A 19,983-nucleotide genomic window follows, 5' to 3' on the forward strand; every position below is an offset into this window, starting at 1 on the left:
AAGTAGAACATAATTCTGAGTGGGAAACTATATCATGCTTCTGGTTACCTCATAGCTCTAGCACATTGGTATACAACATTGATCAGTTTGCTCTGTAGCCTTGCTGTTAATGTCCAGTGTCCTGGAAACACTTTCTAAGGTCTATTTGGCAGTTGTTAAATCTGTTACTATTTTATCCTTGTACCTACTATTAGAATATTTATAAAATGATCACCAAGACTTTTATTAAATTTGAATATTGTTAGGGGAAATTGATACAAATGCTCTTATTAGGTACAGTTCTTATGTGAATGATTACTATTATTTGATTCAGTCTGTAGGCAGTAACAAAACCTAAAATATATGTGTTGTTGAGTAAATGAATTGAGTAGTTTAGTTGAATACACTTAAACTTGACTTTTTGTTTTTCTGCCCTTTGGCTATTATTTACTGTGAGTCCTTGAAGTTAATTTCAGAAGTTTTTCAGAATAGGGGGTTGGAATTATACAGGATTTCACACACCTTATTAGCTTCTTACTTAAAATAATTAAAAAAGAACTGGTTCAGGGATTAGAGCTCCCTTGAAATTGTTGAAATGTGAAATTTGAATTTAAGACTTTCTTGAAGACTTGAATGCATTTTGCCTACTGGTAATTAATTCTTTTTTTCTTTTCTTTATAGTTTTAGTTTTGATTGCTGTTACTCTTACTGATAACTGAGCCAAAGTGGTGATGCTACTTGAGGGGAATTTCTGCAACCCATCGTCAACGATTATATGGTAAGAGTGTGTGCCTTTTACCCTTAAAGCCATTTAATTCCTGTAACATAGTGTAGAAATTTAATTAGAAATAGAAATAGCATAAAATATTTTAATATTTTTGAGTATCAAATATTTAATATTAATATGCTTTAATATATAAATATTAACCACAGGTAACATTTTAGAGTTTTAGATCCTAATCAATAGTTTAGGACATTGAAAGAGAAAAAAACTTGATATATTCATTTCCATATTAATTTTCTTGTGTGAAAAACATGGTTATGTAGTTTATGACTTATTAAGCTGAGATCTCAATTTTCCTCCATTTTTGCCCATTTACTTTTTCTTTCCTGGAATTTAACCAGTTCTTTGTTATCCAAATCTTGCTAATAATGAATGGGTATGAGAAGTCAAGATTTAGAAAGTTAAACCTAGTCAGATGGCCGGTGGCTCATGCCTGTAATTCCAGCATTTTGGGAGGCTGAGGCGGGTGGATCATGAGGTCAGGAGATCGTGAAAATCCTGGCTAACACAGTGAAACCCCGTCTCTACTAAAAATACAAAAAAATTAGCCGGGCGTGGTGGCACGTGCCTGTAGTCCCAGCTACTTGGGAGGCTGAGGCAGGAGAATGGTGTGAACCCAGAAGGTGGAGCTTGCAGTGAGCCGAGATCGTGCCACTGCACTCCAGCCTGGGCGACTGAGCAAGACTCCGTCTCAAGAAAACCCAAAAACCCAAAAGCAAACCTAGTCAGTTTTACTATAATTTATTCTGAACTGAGGTGGTGGTGATCGTGATAGTGGCTAAAATGAGGTTTTTGAATTATTTATGGATTTCAGTGAGCTGTCTTGCTCTAATTTTAAGGGGTAATTGAGGAGTAATGAGACATAGCAGACTACTAGGGCAAGTTATTTCTTTGAGCTTCACTTTCCTCATGTGCAGAATACTATCATCTATCTTGCCTGATCTATGGAATTATAAAAATCAAATGAGAGGATGTATATGGAATTTTCCTTCTCTTTTTTCTTTTGAAAGGATAGGGAGAGAATAACACGTCTTTTGGCTTTAAGATGGTATTGAGAGGTGGAAGAAGGGCTGTTATACCAGAATTAGAAGCTGGAAGATTGATCTCTAATCCTAGCTTGCCTTGACCTTGGGCATATCATTACGTATTAATTTACCATAGAAAAATTGAACTTGATTTCCATACTTTCACTTTATGGGTAATTTTTCAGGAATATATCTGTGTTCTCTGACCACGTTTAATTAAGCTAGAAATCAGTATCAGATACCCAAGAAATTCCAAAATATTTTGAAATTAATGATCACATCCTGAAAACCCATGGTTAAAGAGGAGTTTACAAGGCAAAATACTTTGAATGGAATGAAAATGAAAGCATAATGTATCAGAATGTATGTGATGCACCTAAAGCACTACTTTAAGGGGAAATTTATAGTGTTAAATGCTTCCATTAGAAAACAAAAGTTAAATAGCTTTTGAGCTTTTCCTGTGTGTCATGATGGGTTACAGGCTGATTGTAGTTCTGATAAATGGCTTCTTTTGCTTCCTATCCAATTAATGTGAAGAGGGGAGATAGTTAAATTTTCTTGTCAGGCAAGCATTTATTTTAGTATTTGTGTTCCGCTGCATAGTTTTTTGGGGGCTTTCAGGTGCGTCATCTCACCACAGCCTTTTGGGATAACCAGGAAGATATTATTGCTTTCATGTTTAAAATAAGGACTGGAGGCTTACGGAGGCCTCAGCTCTTGAAGAACGTGGGGCTTCTGCTTGCCACGCCATCTGCTTGTTTGGCTGCCGCGCTGCATTTCCAGGCCTTTTGAAGAAGCGCTCTCTGTGTTCAGACTGTTGAAGGTGGCACACTCGGATTAGCTTGGTGAAGCAGATTCTCTTCAATGAGGCAATTCTCTAGGAGGAGTACTTTTCTTTTTTTTTTTTTTTTTTTTTTTTGAGACGGAGTCTCGCTCTGTCGCCCAGGCTGGAGTGCAGTGGCCGGATCTCAGCTCACTGCAAGCTCCGCCTCCCGGGTTCACGCCATTCTCCTGCCTCAGCCTCCTCAGTAGCTGGGACTACAGGCGCCCGCCACCTCGCCCGGCTAATTTTTTGTATTTTTTAGTAGAGACGGGGTTTCACCGTGTTAGCCAGGATGGTCTCGATCTCCTGACCTCGTGATCCGCCCATCTCGGCCTCCCAAAGTGCTGGGATTACAGGCTTGAGCCACCGCACCCGGCCCAGGAGTACTTTTCTTAGTTTGTATTATGCCCATCAGAGGTGGCCTGTTATTAAGTACTGTTTTGGAGCTATGCCTGTCTGGTTGCTAAATGTGTCTTTCCTCTCTCATTTCTTTTATCTTGATATTTAGTCCTTGATATACAGTCGACTTACTTTTACTTGACCTTCATGTTAGAATGCACATATTAAATAAACATTCGGTGATCTCCTACTTTTTCATACTCAGATGATCTGTCTCCACAGATTCGGTTTTGTTTTTTTGTTTGTTCGTTTTTTGAGACAGAGTCTCCCTGTGTTGCCAGGCTGGTGTGCAGTGCCATGATCTCGGCTCATTGCAACCTCTGACTCCCTGGTTCAAGTGATTTTCCTGCCTCGGCCTGCCAGCTGGGATTACAGGTACGTGCCACCATGCCCAGCTAATTTTTGTATTTTTAATAGAGACAGGGTTTCACCATGTTAGCCAGGATAGTCTCGATCTCCTGACCTGGTGATTCACCTGCCTCTGCCTCCCAAAGTGCTGGAATTACAGGTGTGAGCCACCTTGCCTGGCCCACAGATTGATTTTGAAACTGCTTTATTGAGGAATGGTTGACATACAGTAAACTATGCTTATTTAAAATGTGTAATTTGAAATATGTCTACACCCATGAAACCATTAATGTAGTTGAACTGGTGATCGTTGTTTCCTCGTGGCCCTTGGTCATCTTTCCCTTTTGTTTCTCTCCTACCCTTGCATAACCGCTGGTCTGCTTTCTGTCCCTATAGATTAGTTTATGTTTCCTAGAATGTTATGTAAATGGAATAATACAGTATGTAGTCTTTGTCTGGCTTTCATTCAGCATAAATAGAGATTCATCTCTGTTGTTGCATGTATCAGTAGTTCATTCCATGTTATCATTGAATAGTACCTCACTATAGGGATGCAGTGCAGTTTGTTTATCCATTCACCTACTAATGGATACTTGGGTTGTTTCTGGTTTTTGGCTGTTACAAATAAAGCTGCATGAACATTTGTATACAAGTCTTTATATGGGCTTATGCTTTTATTTCTTTTGGCTAAATACCTAGGAGTAGAATGACTGGATCATGTGATAAGTGTATGTCTAACTTTTTAAGAAACTTGCAAACCATTTTCCAAAGATGATTTTATTTCTCTTGAGCAGTGGCTGATAGTTCCAGTTTATCCATGTTCTCATCAGCACTCTGTATGGCAGTCTTTTAAGTTTAGCCATTCTCATCAGTGTGCAGTCACATCTCCTGCGGTTTTAATTTGCCTCTCCTTAATGACTAATGCTGTTGAGCATTTTTCATGTGCTTGCTTGCCATCTGCATAACTTCTTTAGTGAAGTGTCTGTTCAAATCTTGTGCCCATTTTAAGAAATTGGATACTTTATTATGGAGTTTCAAGAGTTCCTTATATATTCTGTATCAGATCTTTATCAGATATATGATTTGTACTTTTATTCATTTTAATAGCATTTTTTTCCTTTTTACCCCAGAATGAAATTTTTGGGAGCCATATGGGATTATTTTTTGTTTGTATTTTTCGCACTTTCCCCAACCCCCACAAAAGTAGTTACTCTTTGTCATCCTCTTCCTTTTCTTCCGTGTTCTGGCCGGGCACTCAGTTTGTATTCTCTGTTTTCGGGGCTGTACATGAGTCAATACCTGTGAGGTGGTTTCCCCTCCCTTCAGGACAGAAGACCCCTAATTAGTGAATATGTTTGCATGGCTGGGATGGTCAGCTCTTTATTTCTGGAGGCTGGAGATCTGCCATTCCAATTGTCATCAGTATTGACTCGGCATCCCTGGGGTGCCGTCAAAGGACTCACCTGATGTACTCCAAGGTCAGAAGCCAGAACAGCGCCAGATTGATTCAATGATGAAAATGCTGGAGACAATTTACCAATATCCCTTGATTTTTACATGTTCATTTCTAATTGAATTGTATTGTGCTTACTGTGTGATTGTAATTTTCTGTGTGATTGCAGTTAACTTTTTTGTGTGACCTAATTCATAGTTTTTTCTTACAACTTTTCCTTGTTTTTTTTTTTTTTTTTAAAATATGCGTTCTCACATTTATGTATAACATTTAAAAAAACTATCAATTAAAACTTGTTGACTGGGCACGGTGGCTCAAGCCTGTAATCCCAGCACTTTGGGAGGCCGAGACGGGCGGATCATGAGGTCAGGAGATTGAGACCATCCTGGCTAACACAGTGAAACCCCGTCTCTACTAAAAAATACAAAAAAAAACAAAAAACAAACAAACAAAAAATACAAAAAAAAAAAACACCCAAAAAAATACTTGTTAATTGTATTCAAATCTTGGTCTTTGTTGGTTTCTGAGAAAAGTATGTTGGGTCTTCTACAAAAGGATAATAAAAGTTCATAATTGTCATTTTTAATGGTTTTTTTAACCAATTGAATATGGTATGTGTCTTCACCTCCATCTGTTTTGTTGCCTTCACCTTGAGTTTCTCTTGTGTCTTAGACCCTGACTCCCTTTAGTTGTTAGCATTTTCCTGGTGTATACTTTTAATCTCTTCATTTTTATCACTCCTAGTTATTTCATTTTAGATGTATTCTTGAATATTTATCTTACAAAACCCAAACAACTCAGTTTGTGTGTTGCTTTGTTCAGTGGCGGCTGTTTGGTGAGTGGTAAAGGACATGGACTGAGTCCAGGCTGCCTGGGGTTGAATTTAGGCTCTGCATAAACTGGCTGTGTGGTGTCTGTCCGGTTTACTTAACTATTATCCTGTTTCTTCCCTATACAATGGAAATATTAATGGTTTCTATCTCATGTTATAACAATTAAATGAATTAATATATGTAGAATTCTTAACAGTGCTTGGCACATTCTGTAAGTGGTTTGGCTGTGTCCCCCCCCCCCCAGAATCTCAGCTTGAGTCATAATCCCCATAATCCCCACATGTCAAGGGAGAGACCAGGTGGAGGTGATTGAATCATGGTGGGGGGGTAGTCTCCCCCATGATATTCTTGTGACAGTGAGTTCTGAAGACATCTGATGATTTTTTAAGTGTTTAGTAGTTCCTCCTGCATTCGTTCTCCCTCCTGCTGCCTTGTGAAGAAGGTGCCTTGCTTCCCCTTTGCCTTCCGCCATGTTTATAAGTTCCTGAGGCCTCCCCAGTCATGTGAAACTGTGAGTCAATTAAACCCCTTTCCTTTATAAATTACCCAGTCTCGGTAGTATCTTTATAGCAGTGTGAAAACAGACTAATGCAAAGTCTTAGCCAATAATAGTGAGTTCACCCGTTAACACTTACTGTGATAATCACTATTAATGCCTTCTTTTTGTTAAAAAAATTAATCCTTTCTTGTCCATTGCTGACTTTATTACAGTTTTTTCCTGTGATGGTTTGTTATTGATATATCCAGTATCTTCTAATTGTTTGTACAAAATCAGAATATTGATTATGCACATAACACCTGAATATATATGTCTTTTTAAAACTTGCAACACATTTGCAGTTAAAGTACCTTTTGAGTCTCAGCTCTGTTCCTCCCCACTTAGAGGTAATCCATTATTATGAATTAGAGATGTTTCCTTTCTCTGTCTCTCTCTCTTTCTCTCTCTCTCACACTCTCTTTCTCTATTTCTCTCTTTTTCTTCCCTTCTCTCTCTCTCTCTCTCCTCTCCTTCTTCCTTCTCCCTCTCCTTCTATCTCCCACCCCCCACCCCACCCCATCTCTCATATATATATGTAGGACTGCATAGTACTTTTTACTAAATGGCATGCTGTAATTCTGAACTTTGTATTTTTCATTCATTGCTATGTTTCGGAGGTCACTCCATATATACATTTATTTTGTTTCTTTTAACAGCTGCCTTTCCCCTATTGGTAGTCATTTCCAATTTATCTCTATGTCATACTGCTGCTGTGAACGTTCTTGTACATGAATTCTTGTGCACAAGTGAGAATGTTTCTCAGAATAAGGATGGAAATGCTAGGGTCAATAGTATACATATTCCTGGTTTTATTAGATACAGTTCTTTCAAAGGATAGTTTGATGATTGGCTGCCATTTATGTTTCTCTGATGTAAATTGCCTAGATCTTTTCATTATGGTTCTCCAACCACACATCTTATGGCCACAGTCCTTCCTGTCATATTTTTGACTTGTGGTTTCTTCCTTTAATCTCATTCTGTTGCCTTTCAACTTTGGAGATTATCTATCATTTGTAATCCTGTAGTATTGTTGCACATATTTTGAATGTACATCTTTTTCATAATTTCTGTGGATTTGAAACAAAGGAGAGGCCTAGTCTAGGTGCTCTGTTTATTGGATTCTATTTCTTTAATCTTCCGTTTCAAATTATATAACTTTTGAAAGGATTTCCTATAAATGAGCTAAGGTTATGCACATACACACATGCCATACACAACCTGCTTGTCTGATTTTAATGGAGAAATATGCTTAGCATATGCTGCAGCCTTAAATGGAAAGTAGATTACATTTAATCCCAAATCAAGGAAATGGAGATTGTTGTTCTTCCTTGTCTGAGATATCACCTTAAACTGCTGTTTTCCTTAGTTTGCCCGCAGCAGCATTTCTGTAAGTCTCCTTGGAGGCTGGGTATATATTCTAGTCTTATGCACACAGCTTCCTGTCAGACATCAGATGGAATTTGACTTACCAGATGTCGTACTGAATCATGGTCTGCAGAGATGTGGATGGATCGCATCCTTGGCCAGGGAAGTGGGGTGGATACAAATATCTGGGTCAATTCAGTGGTTAACCAAAGGTCAGTCATGTTATTAAAAAGTCATGTATATCAAAAATACAAAACAGAATAAGATAGGGGGTCTGAAGTTTATGCATGCAGTCAGCAACAAGGTAGTGTCAGGAGTTGAAGGACCAGACGAAACTGTCTGTTTAATAAGATAATAAAATCCGATATAAAAGGAACCTTGGAAATGTAAACCACTTCCTTCCTTTTTGGTCAGAGCTGACTCTGCATGACAAATAATCAGGTGCTTAGAGGGTTAAGAATGGGGAGGGACCTGCTGGGATAGAGGGAAAAAGAATGAGTAGAAGCATAGTATTAGAAGTCAAAGATTCCTTGGATACCAAAGCAGACAACTTTCCCCTCCTTGGCTGCCTTTTTATCCTAGTAAGACACAGAAATGAAGTAGCCTTGGCTTATTGGCGTATTTGTAAATGGGACCTGCAGGAAGTGTTTACAAGGAGGGTGTGGTGGGCGGAGCACCGATGGAAGTCAGAGACCGGGATTCTAGTGTCTACTCCAGGATGCAGGAGATTTTGGGTCTCTTTGTCTTGATCTTTGATTGTAAAATAAAGTTATGCTAGATCTCCAAGGTTCCATTTATCTTAAAAAGTTTTTTATTAAGTAGCTGATTTTATCTAGCTGGTCAAAACAGGGAAGGAAAATAGCTCCTGGTCAAAGCATCTCGGAGGTTCCTGGGTTAGTAATGTGCATGAGAATAAGTTTTTATGCATAATAAAGGACTATAAAACAGATGTAGGTTCAAATATTAAATGTATTCTTCAGTCCCACATGTTCTGAGTATCTAGTTAAATGGACACCATGGCCTAAAGGGACTTAAAAATAAAATATGGGTATATTTTAAAAATATTTTATATCTAATAGGAATTTAGTAATTTATTTAACTTTAAAAAGTCTGAACTGAAATGAACATAACACAGAGCGTAACAATTAATTGAAATACAGATATGTAGAAGGCGGTAAGTTGTAGAACAGCAGCTTTTTTCAGAGCCCCCTTTACCCTGTCCATGGCTGGAAGAGAAGAACAGGGGAGACTAAAGTCTTGATCTTCACAGGCTCTCACACCACTTCTGTATCCCCACCCATGAGACATTGTTCTTCACTTTTACTCACTTCGAGGTTTCTTCCTACAGCAGAGAAACTGCAAGACAGGAGCTAATGGTGAAAACCCCGGTGGAGAGAAATCTCGACCTAGACTTCGAATCCTTGCCTTTTCAGTTAGAACCATACTAGCTTCCACCTGGAGCATCTTTAGGTGCCATTTTGTGGCCCTTGAAAGACAAACTGTGCCCCAGAATGTCCTCTAAAAATAGGTACTTGACAAAGGTGTTTCATTACATTATTCCATAGACACAAAGTTGCCTTTTTCTGGGAGACTTATTATTTAGTTGTTGAGGCTGTATAGCAGAAGCCAAGTGATGTTTTCAAATGGTGGAATGCTGCTTCTAAGCCTCGTGTGAGAGCATCACTCTTCCATCCTCGGACACCTGTTGAATAGCTTCCCTATGCTGAGCAGGATGCTGGGGGGTCTGTGATGCCGTGTCATCTCCCCATTCCCCACTGAGAATGGCGTCTTTCTAGTTGTGTTTTAATTTCCAGGAATGAGACATACCTTTAATGTAGTGCTTGTCACACTGTGTTGTAACTTTGTTGTAACTTGATTTATACGCCTGTCTCTGCCACTAAACCATTAGCATCTTGAGGAAGGGAGTTTGTTTTATTTTTGTTTGTTCAGTTTTTGCATTTCCACTAGCTAAAGCATCATGAAGACACACTGCATGTTTGGAGAGTAGGTGAATCTGATATGGTAGTTTCTGAAAGCCATCTGAGTGTCTCACTGAAAGGGAAAGCATACCTGCGCTGGAGGGAACCCAAGAGAGCAAATCTGTTCTGCAGGAGAAGAAACTGAGGCCCACCCTGATGAAGAAACTTGCACAGAGTCGTGTAGTGTTAGTGGCAGAACTTGGACTAGAACCCCGGTTCCCCAAGTCCCGGTCCACTGCTGCTTCACTGTACCTCTCTGTCTCCCATCCTGTGGAAACATACAGACCACGTTTCAAAGAGCAAAGAAAGTGTGAACATTTGTCCCAGTGAAATGCGGTTGATTGAATTTTATGTGGTCTTTCTTCCTTCCCTCCCCCCAAATCACAGCTTCTAATAAAGCTTTAAAAAGAAGCAGTGTGGCTCCAGAAGGCAGTGTGCCAAGTGAGGAGTTTAGGAAGCGGAGGCCCTTCCTTTGGCGGTGGGAATGTTATGTTAGTGAGTGTCTTTTGGGAGTTGTCAGTAGGCACTTGACTCCAAGCAGAGTGCTGTAAAGTGGAGGCAGGCAGACATAGCCCTTGTCCTTCAGAATGAAAAGGGCACACTGAGGGGAAAGGTCAGAGGCAGGGCTTGGGCCAGCATTGTGTCACTCTACTCTATGGGCCCTGGCTACTTTTGCTTGGGTCACTTTCGTTCTGAGGGCAAAACTCATACATACAAGTGAAACATGGTTAAAAAGCCAAACATCTGCAGTATACACACATGTAGTTTTGTGTGTATAATATAGTCTGTGCCACATGTTTTGGTGCTATCATGCACTGTGCTCTAATTACCTGGCATGCAGCAGTCAGAGCAAAGGTTACCAGCACATAAGGACTAGAAGAGAGAATCATTAAACACTGTCAGGTTCTGCAAACTGTGGTTGTTCTGAAAGCTCAGAGGTCAGTCTTTAATGGCTGCATAGTGGAAAAGAAATCCACAAAATCTGTTCAGTTAATTTTGTATAGTCAACTACCTCTAACTACCAGTAATATAGTTTTAAAATATGTAATAAAGACTTAATGCAGTTAACATGTTACTCTACATCCCATGAACCCTTACTGCAGTGGGGAATGATCACAGTTGTGGGTTTCAGTTGAATTTATATGCCCCATTACAGTATATTCTATGCATGAAAGCTGTTATCCATGTTAATATGGGGGGGGGGGGCTTTTTTTCCAAAATAGTCTGCTCACTTTGGGGTCTGCACACTGAAATTCTTAAGCATGTACTCATATGTTCACTCATCAAGAATATCAGTTTACTTAGGCAGGTGTGGTGGTGGGTGCCTCTAATCCCAGCTACTCGGGAAGCTGCGGCAGAAGAATCACTTGAACCCGGAAGACAGAAGTTGCAGTGAGCCAAGATCGCACCACTGCACTGCAGCCTGGGACACAAAGCGAGACTCCGTCTCAAAAAAAAAAAAAAAAAAAAAAAATTCTGTATACTATTCCTTTCTTTTTTTGTGAAAATAGTTACCAGCTCAATGTCTTAACAAAAGAAGAAGCTGATACATTATCCTTGTTCTTACTGTGGAGGTGGAGTTTCTTTTCCAATTAGGATATAAGAGAACATTGCTTCTATTTTAAGAAAGAAAAAAGGCCAGATGATCTACAAAGCAATAACTTTTCTTAAATCGCAAAGAGTGACAAGCCCGTCTGAGAGTAGACAGGACACTTGAACTGTTTCACATTTAGCGGAGCACAGGGTGAACAGGTAACCACCATAGAAGTGCATAAGAAGAATTCAGCAAAAATTGTAATGCATTCTTAAGGTTGAATATGGGATCATGCATCAGTTTAGAATAACCAGGCACCCCAGATACAAGGGGAAGGTTACACTTATTCATAAGCTGTTTTCGATAGCCCTCCACTGGGTACTCTTAAGACAGCTTACGAGCAAGCCTGGAGACAAGACAGAACCTCTTCAGATTGTGCTGTCCTGCGGGAGGTGATCTCAGCTGCCACTGGGAGACAAGCATGATGTGACACCTGCTTCCCCACAGCCTTCTCTCCTATGACAGAGTTCCCAGGAGGGCAACAAAACCTCTAGCCCGTAGGACTCAGCAAAGATCTACTTCTGGCAGGGGTCTAGGAAGCCCTCTTTCCTGCCCTGTGACCAGCAAGATCCTCTGCTTCTGGGACAAAGGGTAATAGCAAAAGCAGGACAGCCTCTTAGGCTCATGATCTTTCACTGATGCAAAGCAAAGTTCTGTTTCTGCTGCATCAGGGATAGGAACTCTTTCATGCCCAAGACAGGGACAAATGTCAGGCAGAGTTTAGTTGCCTTGGAGAAGAGAGGCACAGATCCTGAGAAGGCCCCACTCTGAGGTCCAGGTATATGGATCATTCCTAAAATTTAGGCTGGGCCAGGGAGAGCAAGGAGCCTAGCACCTAGTAACATAGCAATAGCAGTCATCTCCAGAGAGCAAGAATGTAAAGAGGAATTTGTGTCACTTTTGTGATATAAATGTCAAGGAACTACAGGGTAGGCCAGGAATGCTGAAAAAAATCTAGCACACTAGGCAGAAGACAGCAGCCCATGGCTAGGGGATTTTGATGCTTGGTGTATCAGATAACAATAGCAGCCATCTCCCTCAAACCCTAACTAGGTTGACTCAATCTGCCTTAGTAATGGCTTGCTAGAAGAACATGCAAATTCATTTCTGGACAAGAAATACGGTTTACTTAGTCTCTACTGCTTTGCAAATGATATCCAGCATTCAGCACAAAATTATGAGACAAAAAAGGCAAGAAAGAGTGACCTGTTGTAAATCAAGAGATAAAGCAATCAGCAGTCAATGGAAACAGACTCAGATAACTTAGATATGGGAACTTAAAAATAACTGTGATTAATATATTGAAAAATGTATTGAGAAAAGTGGACCACACACATGGACTTATGGAAAATATCAACAGAAATAAGGAAACAAGTTTTTAAGAGTTAAATGGAAACTGTTGGAAATGTAAAAACAAATTGGATTTATTAGCAAACTGGATGTAGCTGAGAAAATAATGAGAGCTAAATCAACAGACTATAGAAAGGAACAATGAAACAAAAGAAGAGACAAGGAAAGAGAAAAGTGGGGTGGGGAAGGGGAGGGATGACAAAACTGAGCATCGAAGAACTATGGAACAGTATCAGTAGTCTAACACACATGTAATTGGAAACCCAGAAGGAAAAGAGAAGATACTGTCCAGAAAAAAATACTAGAAGGCACAGTTGCTGAGAATTATCCAAAATTAATGAAAGACAGGAAACAACTAATAAGACAAACAGATCCAAGAATCTCAGAGAACCCCAAGCAGGATTTTTTTGTTTTAAGAACCCTCCAAGTTCTAGAAACACTGGACCCAAGTTGCTGAAATACCCAAGGTAAAGGGGAAAGTCTTACAGGCAGCTATGGTTTAAAGAAAATGAAACATTACAAACAGAGGAACAAGAGTAAGAATAACAGCAGACTTCTTGTCAGAGACTATGAAAGTCATTAAGACAGTGAAATAACATTTTTAAAATATCAAAAAGAAAGCTCAAACCCTGTGGATGCATAATTCTATACCCAGCAAAAATAGCTTTTTAAACTAAAGGCCAAATAAATAATGTTTCGGGCAAACAAAAGCTGAGGGAATTTATTGCCACAGATGTGCACTGTAAGAAATGAAGGGAAGTTCTTAGGCAGAAGGGGCATCAGATGGCAGTTGGGATCTAAACAAAGAAATGAAGAAACCTTGAAATGGTAAAAGAGAATAAATATGTTATATTTTTTCTTATTTTTAATTACATTAAATGATAATTGTCCAGAGTGAAAACAATAGTAATATTGGGTTTATAAGAGGTAAAATATATGACAACATTGGACAAAGCATGGAAGAAGAAAATGGAAATATACTGTTTATATTAGGGGATCTCCAGAGAAATAGAACATACAGGATATGTAGATCTATGAGGAGATTTATTATGGAATTTGGCTCACACAATTACGGACGCAGACACTGGGGACGCAGGCAAGCCAATGGTGTAACTCATTGTGCCTAGCTCATGGTGTAACTCCCAGTCCATTGCCAAAGACCCGAGGACCTGGGATTGGGAAGGTGGTGCAGGTGTAAGCCTTGGAGTCTGAAAGCCTGAGAACCAGGAGCTCTAATGTTTGAGGGCAGGAGAAGATGGATGTCCCAACTTAAGAAGAGAGAGAGAAGATTCATCCTTCCTCCACTTTTTTGTTCTGTTCAGGTTCTCAATGGATTGGATGATGCCCACCCATATTGGTGAGAGTGGATCTTTATTTACTCAGTCCACTGGTTCTAGTGCTGATGTCTTTCAGAAGCACCCTCTCACAGACTCACCCAGAGATAATGTTTCAGCAGCTCTGGGCATCTGCTAGCCCAGTCGGGTTGACACATAAAATGAACCATCACATTATTCTAAAGTTACAGTGTTCTCACACTATGCATGAAGTTCTTTACTATTATTCGAAGGGAGATGTGATAAGCTAAAGATGTGTATGTATATATAGTAAGCTCTAGAGCAACTACTGTGAAAAATGTAAAAAGAATAAAAACCAGTTATGGAGATGAAATGACATCATAACAAATAACTGAAAGAAAGCAGAAAAAGAGCTTTTGGACCAAAGAACCGATGGGACAAATAGAAAACCACTAACAGGATGTGTTAAAGAAAAAATTGTTTAATAAGACTTGTTAAAGCATGGTAAAGATTTTTATTCAGGACCATTGCAGAAGGTGGAGGAGCCACTGTAACAGCATCTTGCAGTAGTGGGGAGAGATTGGGTTCAACTCTGAATACAGCAAGTGGGGACTTACGGCCAAGAATCAGTGAGAGGGTCAGTGGATGGAAAAGTACTAAGAGGAGGACCTCAGGGGTTAGGAGAATTCTGGCTAACGCCTAAGAGGATTCTTGCTGAAGATAGCCAGGGTGATCTGATGTCATCTGGGGGGTGGTGGACAGTTAGGAACCTGATGAGATATTGAGGATAGACAAATTTTGAGGATGGCAAGGAATTCTTGTTAAACACATTTAGCAGGGGTCTTTGCTAGAAACTGAATTTTACAAAGACGGTGCACAGATGGGCCGAGCAGAAGGTTCAGAAGCCTGACTAAAGTTTGGCCAAGCAAAGAATCTTTGTCAGATGGAAGGTTTAAATTCAGCCACATCAACAATTACATTGAATGTAAATGATCTAAACACCCTAGTTAAAAGTCAGAGATTGTAAAATTGGATAAAAAAGCAAGACAACCATATGCTGTCCAAAATAAATTCTTTTTAAATACATAGACCTGAAAGGTTAAAATTAGAAGGAAAAACTTGTAAACACAAATCAAAGTGAGGAATGACCGTTACATAAAAGTAGACTTCGGAACAAGGATTATTATTAGGGGTAAATGGGACATCACATAATGATATTGGGATCATTTCCCCAAGAAGACTTAATAATCTTAAATATGTGGCTATTGTCAACAGCAGATCTTTAAAATACAGAAACAAAAACTGATAGAACTCAGGGGAGAAGTTGAGAAATATACAATTATTGCTGACATCTTCAACAACTCCTCTGAGGACAGTAGGAAGTAAAATTAGCTACCCAGTTTGCTATAAACACATAAGATGTTGGATAGAGTATAACCTAGAAAGTAGAAAGCACATTGATATGATTTTGAAATTCTTTAATAATTTGGCTTTAATTGGAAGAGTACCAGTTGGAGAAGTTCAGTGCCAGTATTCGGGCATTTAATTGCACAACATGTAAAATTAGAGGAGAAATTTAGGTTTAGATTAATTGCATGAGAAATAAAATTAGAGGGCAAATGTTAGTATCTTATTTTGGTAATGATACAAAATTAATTAAAATTATATTACTATCAACATCTTACACTGTACTTTTATTTTTATTTTTTTAATTTTCATGTGAGCCTCTCAACAACCTGTAAGGCAGGCAGGGAAGTTATAACTAGCATTCCTGCACAGGGACTCATGGAGTTATTTTGATAGGATAATATATAAATCAAGAGTGGAGTGTACAGTCATTGCTCTGCGTGCAACATTGTCTACCCCATTTCTTGTAACTAATATCTTCAATATCTATCTGGTTCTTCTTTTTGGTTTTTCACCTATACCTGGTCAAAGTTTATATGTGTTACTGTTTATTCATTCGGAATACATTTGAGGATACATTGGGGTAGGCTGGGGGGACGTGAAATGTGGTAGGTGTTGTAGTAATGAAGGGACAATTAAAACGAAGGCTAAGAATTCTTAAGAGAATCCTTGCAAACGACAGTAGGAAGTAAAATTAGCTACCCAACTTGCTATAAACACATACAAATGTTGGATAGAGTATAACCAAGTATGTGTGTATGCATGTATATATATGTATATATTTATATTTAAAATATATATGTATTTTAAAACATTGCCATGCTTGAACGAATCCGCAATCTTCCCTAGGTGTTAGGAGCTGAGAGAGTCAGAGGGAGGATGCATAGAGCTAGAGGCTAGAGTTTAATGCTGCCCATACATGGAAATGTGTTTCAGGCCAACCTGATGCAATGAGCTAGAACTGAGACCTCAGAATAAACGCTGGGATGTTCAAAGGATTGTCAAATCCCGTAAAAGTTGGGTAGAAAACCTGTGCTCGCCAATCCTAAGAAATAGCTTGCCATGTGCGTGGGGCTCCAAATAGTAAGAAAACAAAACAAACAAATGTGTTAGGGAGAAATTAGAACCCCAGTGTTGGCCAGGGGCACAGCAAAAGAAAACATAAAATTGTTCTACAAGGGAACTTTTCTAAAACAAGGTGCAGAGAACAACCCCCTGCGCCCACCATGAGAAAGAGTTTGCAGTAAGAGGTTAGACACGCTAGGAAGTGTCAGCAGGTGCTGCACATGTGTGAGGGCACACGCACACAGAGAATTAGCACAGCAACTATGAATTAAGGTAGGTAATTAAGCTACCTGGCTCCTCCCAGGAGGAGGCGCCAGGTAGGGTTACAAGTGCAAGGATCCTGAATGGATCACCTGGGTTCCTTCTGCCTTCTTTGCATGAACACAGTCTTGCCTCTTCCTGCTGGCTGGAGTCAGTTTCCTCTGCCAGTATAGAGACTCCTCTTTCCATTTTCTGTTCCATAGTAACGTGAGTCCAAAGTACCGTGGTGGCATCCAGCACTTGCAGTTCAGTGGGACCTTTGCCTTGTTCCTAGTAAGTGTGTGTCCCATTTCAGACCCCCAGCCCTGCAGTGTCCATTGGTGCAGAATGGGAAGCACAAAGTTCCCCTGGGCTGCTGGCGGTGATCATTAAGTAGTGCTTTTCTTGCCTCCAGCCCTAGGCGCCTAAGCCCATATGTCCTCCTTCTCGGGATCCCACTGCCATCTAGAGGCCTCTGATTTATAAGTGTACTGTGTTGTGGAGTATGACCATCCTTTCAGTGTCTGGCAAGCTTGTGCTTCAGTGTGCCATGAAAAGGCTGGCCCCTGCGTTCAGTGGGATGGACCTCCATTGGGTGGTATGATATGTGATGTGACCATTGAATCCCATCGATGGGCCCACGCTCGACGTCCTTCACTGTCAAGTGCGTCCCCTGGTCAGATGCGATGATGTATGAGGTCCATCAGGCTGATAATTCTGGGTGGATTCTCGGTGATGCAGGCTCGCGGATTTTGTCTGCTTTGTGTTCAGTGTCTCTCTTGGTGAGAAACGTTCCAGTGGGGGTTAACAAGTGATACAGGAATCTTCACTCGGTGCCTACTCCCGAATTTCTACCCACATGGCCTTTATCCAGATCTTCTTCCTCATCTTCCAGTTCTTTCCATTTCAGTACCTTGACCATACAACCAGGCTGTTGGCCACTGCCCACACATCTGCACGCATTTCAGATCAAGCTACCCAGCGTCGTGAACTGGTGTCTGCCCACAGCGCCACCTGCTGGGGAGATTTTCCTTTCCACTGTCTTTGAGGCCCATCCCGAATACTGCTGCAGCACACACAGTCCATTTTTGACTAACACCATGTGCTGAGCTGATCCATTGGAAAAACCAAGCTCAGGCTTTCCTTCCTCCTTCCCCTGGGTGTATGAGTCTGCTGCCTGTGTCACCTAGGCACACAGGGGAGGGGCACTCAAGCCCTTGGGTGTGACTTGGAGGTCTGGGCTTCCTGCTCACGGGCTCACTTGTGTCCTGTGGTTCTACTCTGGCTCAATCTTGAATGTCCCATTTCTGTTTTATGGTCGACTGCTGCTAGTTTGAATTAATAACTTGACTGACAGAACTTAGCTCATTCTGGGGAGCTTTGCATGCCCTGGTTCTCTATGATCTCTACCAGGTCTTGGTAATACAGTGCATTTAATACTCTGATGTGAGGGCCTTGCATTTGGTTCTCCTGCTGGAGCTTGCCACGAACTCCATATTGTCCTGTTTTCCTTATTTTTAAAATTTTTCTTTTATTTTTATTTATTTTTTTGAGTTTCAGGGCATTTATTTTGTAAGGAACATGTTTGAAAAGGGGCATTTTAATTATCCTGTAAATGTTTTTAACTCAGCAATAATGTTTACATAGCTAGTAATTATGGCATCTCAGGCATGGTGAGTTTTACTGTTAAGTTTTTTTTTTTTTAAATATACTTTAAGTTCTAGGGTACATGTGCACAACGTGCAGGTTTGTTACATAGGTATACATTTGCCATGTTGGTTTGCTGCACCCATCAACTCGTCATTTACACTAGGTATTTCTCCTAATGCTATCCCACCCCCAGCCCCCCAGCCCCTGACAGGCCCTGGTGTGTGATGTTCCCCACCCTGTGTCCAAGTGTTCTCGTTGTTCAGTTCCCACCTGTGAGTGAGAACATGCAGTGTTTGGTTTTCTGTCCTTTTGATAGTTTGCTGAGGATGGTTTTCAGCTTCATCCATATCCCTGCAAAGGACATGAACTCATCCTTTTTTATGGCTGCATAGTATTCCATGGTTTATATGTGCCACATTTTCTTTTTCTTTTTCTTTTTTTTTTTAAGACGGAGTCTCGCTGTCACCCAGGCTGGAGTGCAGTGGCACAATCTCTGCTCACTGCAAGCTCTGCCTCCTGGGTTCACGCCATTCTCCTGTCTCGGCCTCCCGAGTAGTTGGGACTACAGGTGCCCACCACCACGCCCAGCTAATTTTTGTATTTTTAGTAAACATGGGGTTTCACCATGTTAGCCAGGATGGTCTTGATCTCCTGACCTCGTGATCTGCCCACCTCAGCCTCCCAAAGTGCTGGGATTACAGGTGTGAGCCACCGCGCCTGGCCACCATATTTTCTTAATCCAGTCTGTTCGTTGATGGACATTTGGATTGGTTCCAAGTCTTTGCTATTGTGAATAGTGCCGCAGTAAACATACGTGTGCGTGTGTCTTTATAGTAGCATGATTTATAATCATTTGGGTATATACCCAGTAATGGGATCGCTGGGTCAAATGGTATTTCTAGTTCTAGATCCTTGAGGAATCGCCACACTGTCTTCTATAATGGTTGAACTAATTTACACTCCCACCAAAAGCGTAAAAGCGTTCCTATTTCTCCACATCCTCCCCAGAATCTGTTGTTTCCTGACTTTTTAATGATTGCCATTCTAACTGGTGTGAGATGGTATCTCATTGTGGTTTTGATTTGCATCTCTGATGACCAGTGATGATGAGCATTTTTTCATGTGTCTGTTGGCTGCATAAATGTCTTCTTTCGAGAGTGTCTGTTCATATACTTTGCCTACTTTTTGATGGCGTTGTTTGTTTTTTTCTTGTAAATTTGTTTAAGTTCTTTGTAGATTCTGGATACTAGTCCTTTGTCAGATGGGTAGATTGCAAACATTTTCTCCCATTCTGGAGGTTGCCTGTTCACTCTGATGGTAGTTTCTTTTGCCATGCAGAAGCTCTTTAGTTTAGTTAGATCTCATTTGTTTATTTTGGCTGTTGTTGCCATTGCTTTTGGTATTTTAGTCATGAAGTCCTTGCCTATGCCTATGTCCTGAATGGTTTGCTTAGGTTTTCTTCTGGGGTTTTTATGGTTTTAGGTCTAACATTTAAATCTTTAATCCATCTTGAATTAATTTTTGTATAAGGAGTAAGGAAGGCATCCAGTTTCAGATTTCTACATATGGCTAGCCAGTTTTCCCAGCACCATTTATTAAATAGGAAATCCTTTCCCCATTTCTTGTTTTTGTCAGGTTTGTCAAATATCCGATCGTTGTAGATGTGTGGTATTATTTTTGAGGCTTCTGTTCTGTTCCATTGGTCTCTGTGGTTTGGTACCAGTACCATGCTGTTTTGGTTACTGTAGCCTTGTAGTATAGTTTGAAGTCAGGTAGCGTGATACCACCAGCTTTGTTCTTTTTGCTTAGGATTGTCTTGGCAATGTGGGCTCTTTTTTGGTTCCATATGAACTTTA

At 40.2% G+C, this 19,983-nt stretch overlaps 1 protein-coding gene across 7 annotated transcripts in view; it reads left to right on the forward strand.

Moving 5' to 3' along the window:
• WASF3 (WASP family member 3) overlaps positions 1–19,983 on the forward strand; it is a 131,643-nt gene that overhangs the window by 55,906 nt on the left and 55,754 nt on the right. For 4 of the 7 annotated variants that reach the window (XM_021929505.2, XM_021929503.2, XM_009191667.4 and 1 more), the window contains exon 2: positions 661–757. The gene's annotated coding sequence lies outside the window, so the exon portion shown is untranslated. Of the gene's footprint in view, positions 1–660; positions 758–3,341; positions 3,386–5,938; positions 6,156–18,815; positions 18,829–19,983 lie in introns of those variants that run through there. The other 3 variants (XM_009191669.4, XM_009191670.4, XM_021929504.2) reach the window with 3 other exon arrangements.

Source organism: Papio anubis, chromosome 15 (assembly GCF_008728515.1).
Source record: "Papio anubis isolate 15944 chromosome 15, Panubis1.0, whole genome shotgun sequence".
NCBI lineage: Eukaryota > Metazoa > Chordata > Mammalia > Primates > Cercopithecidae > Papio > Papio anubis.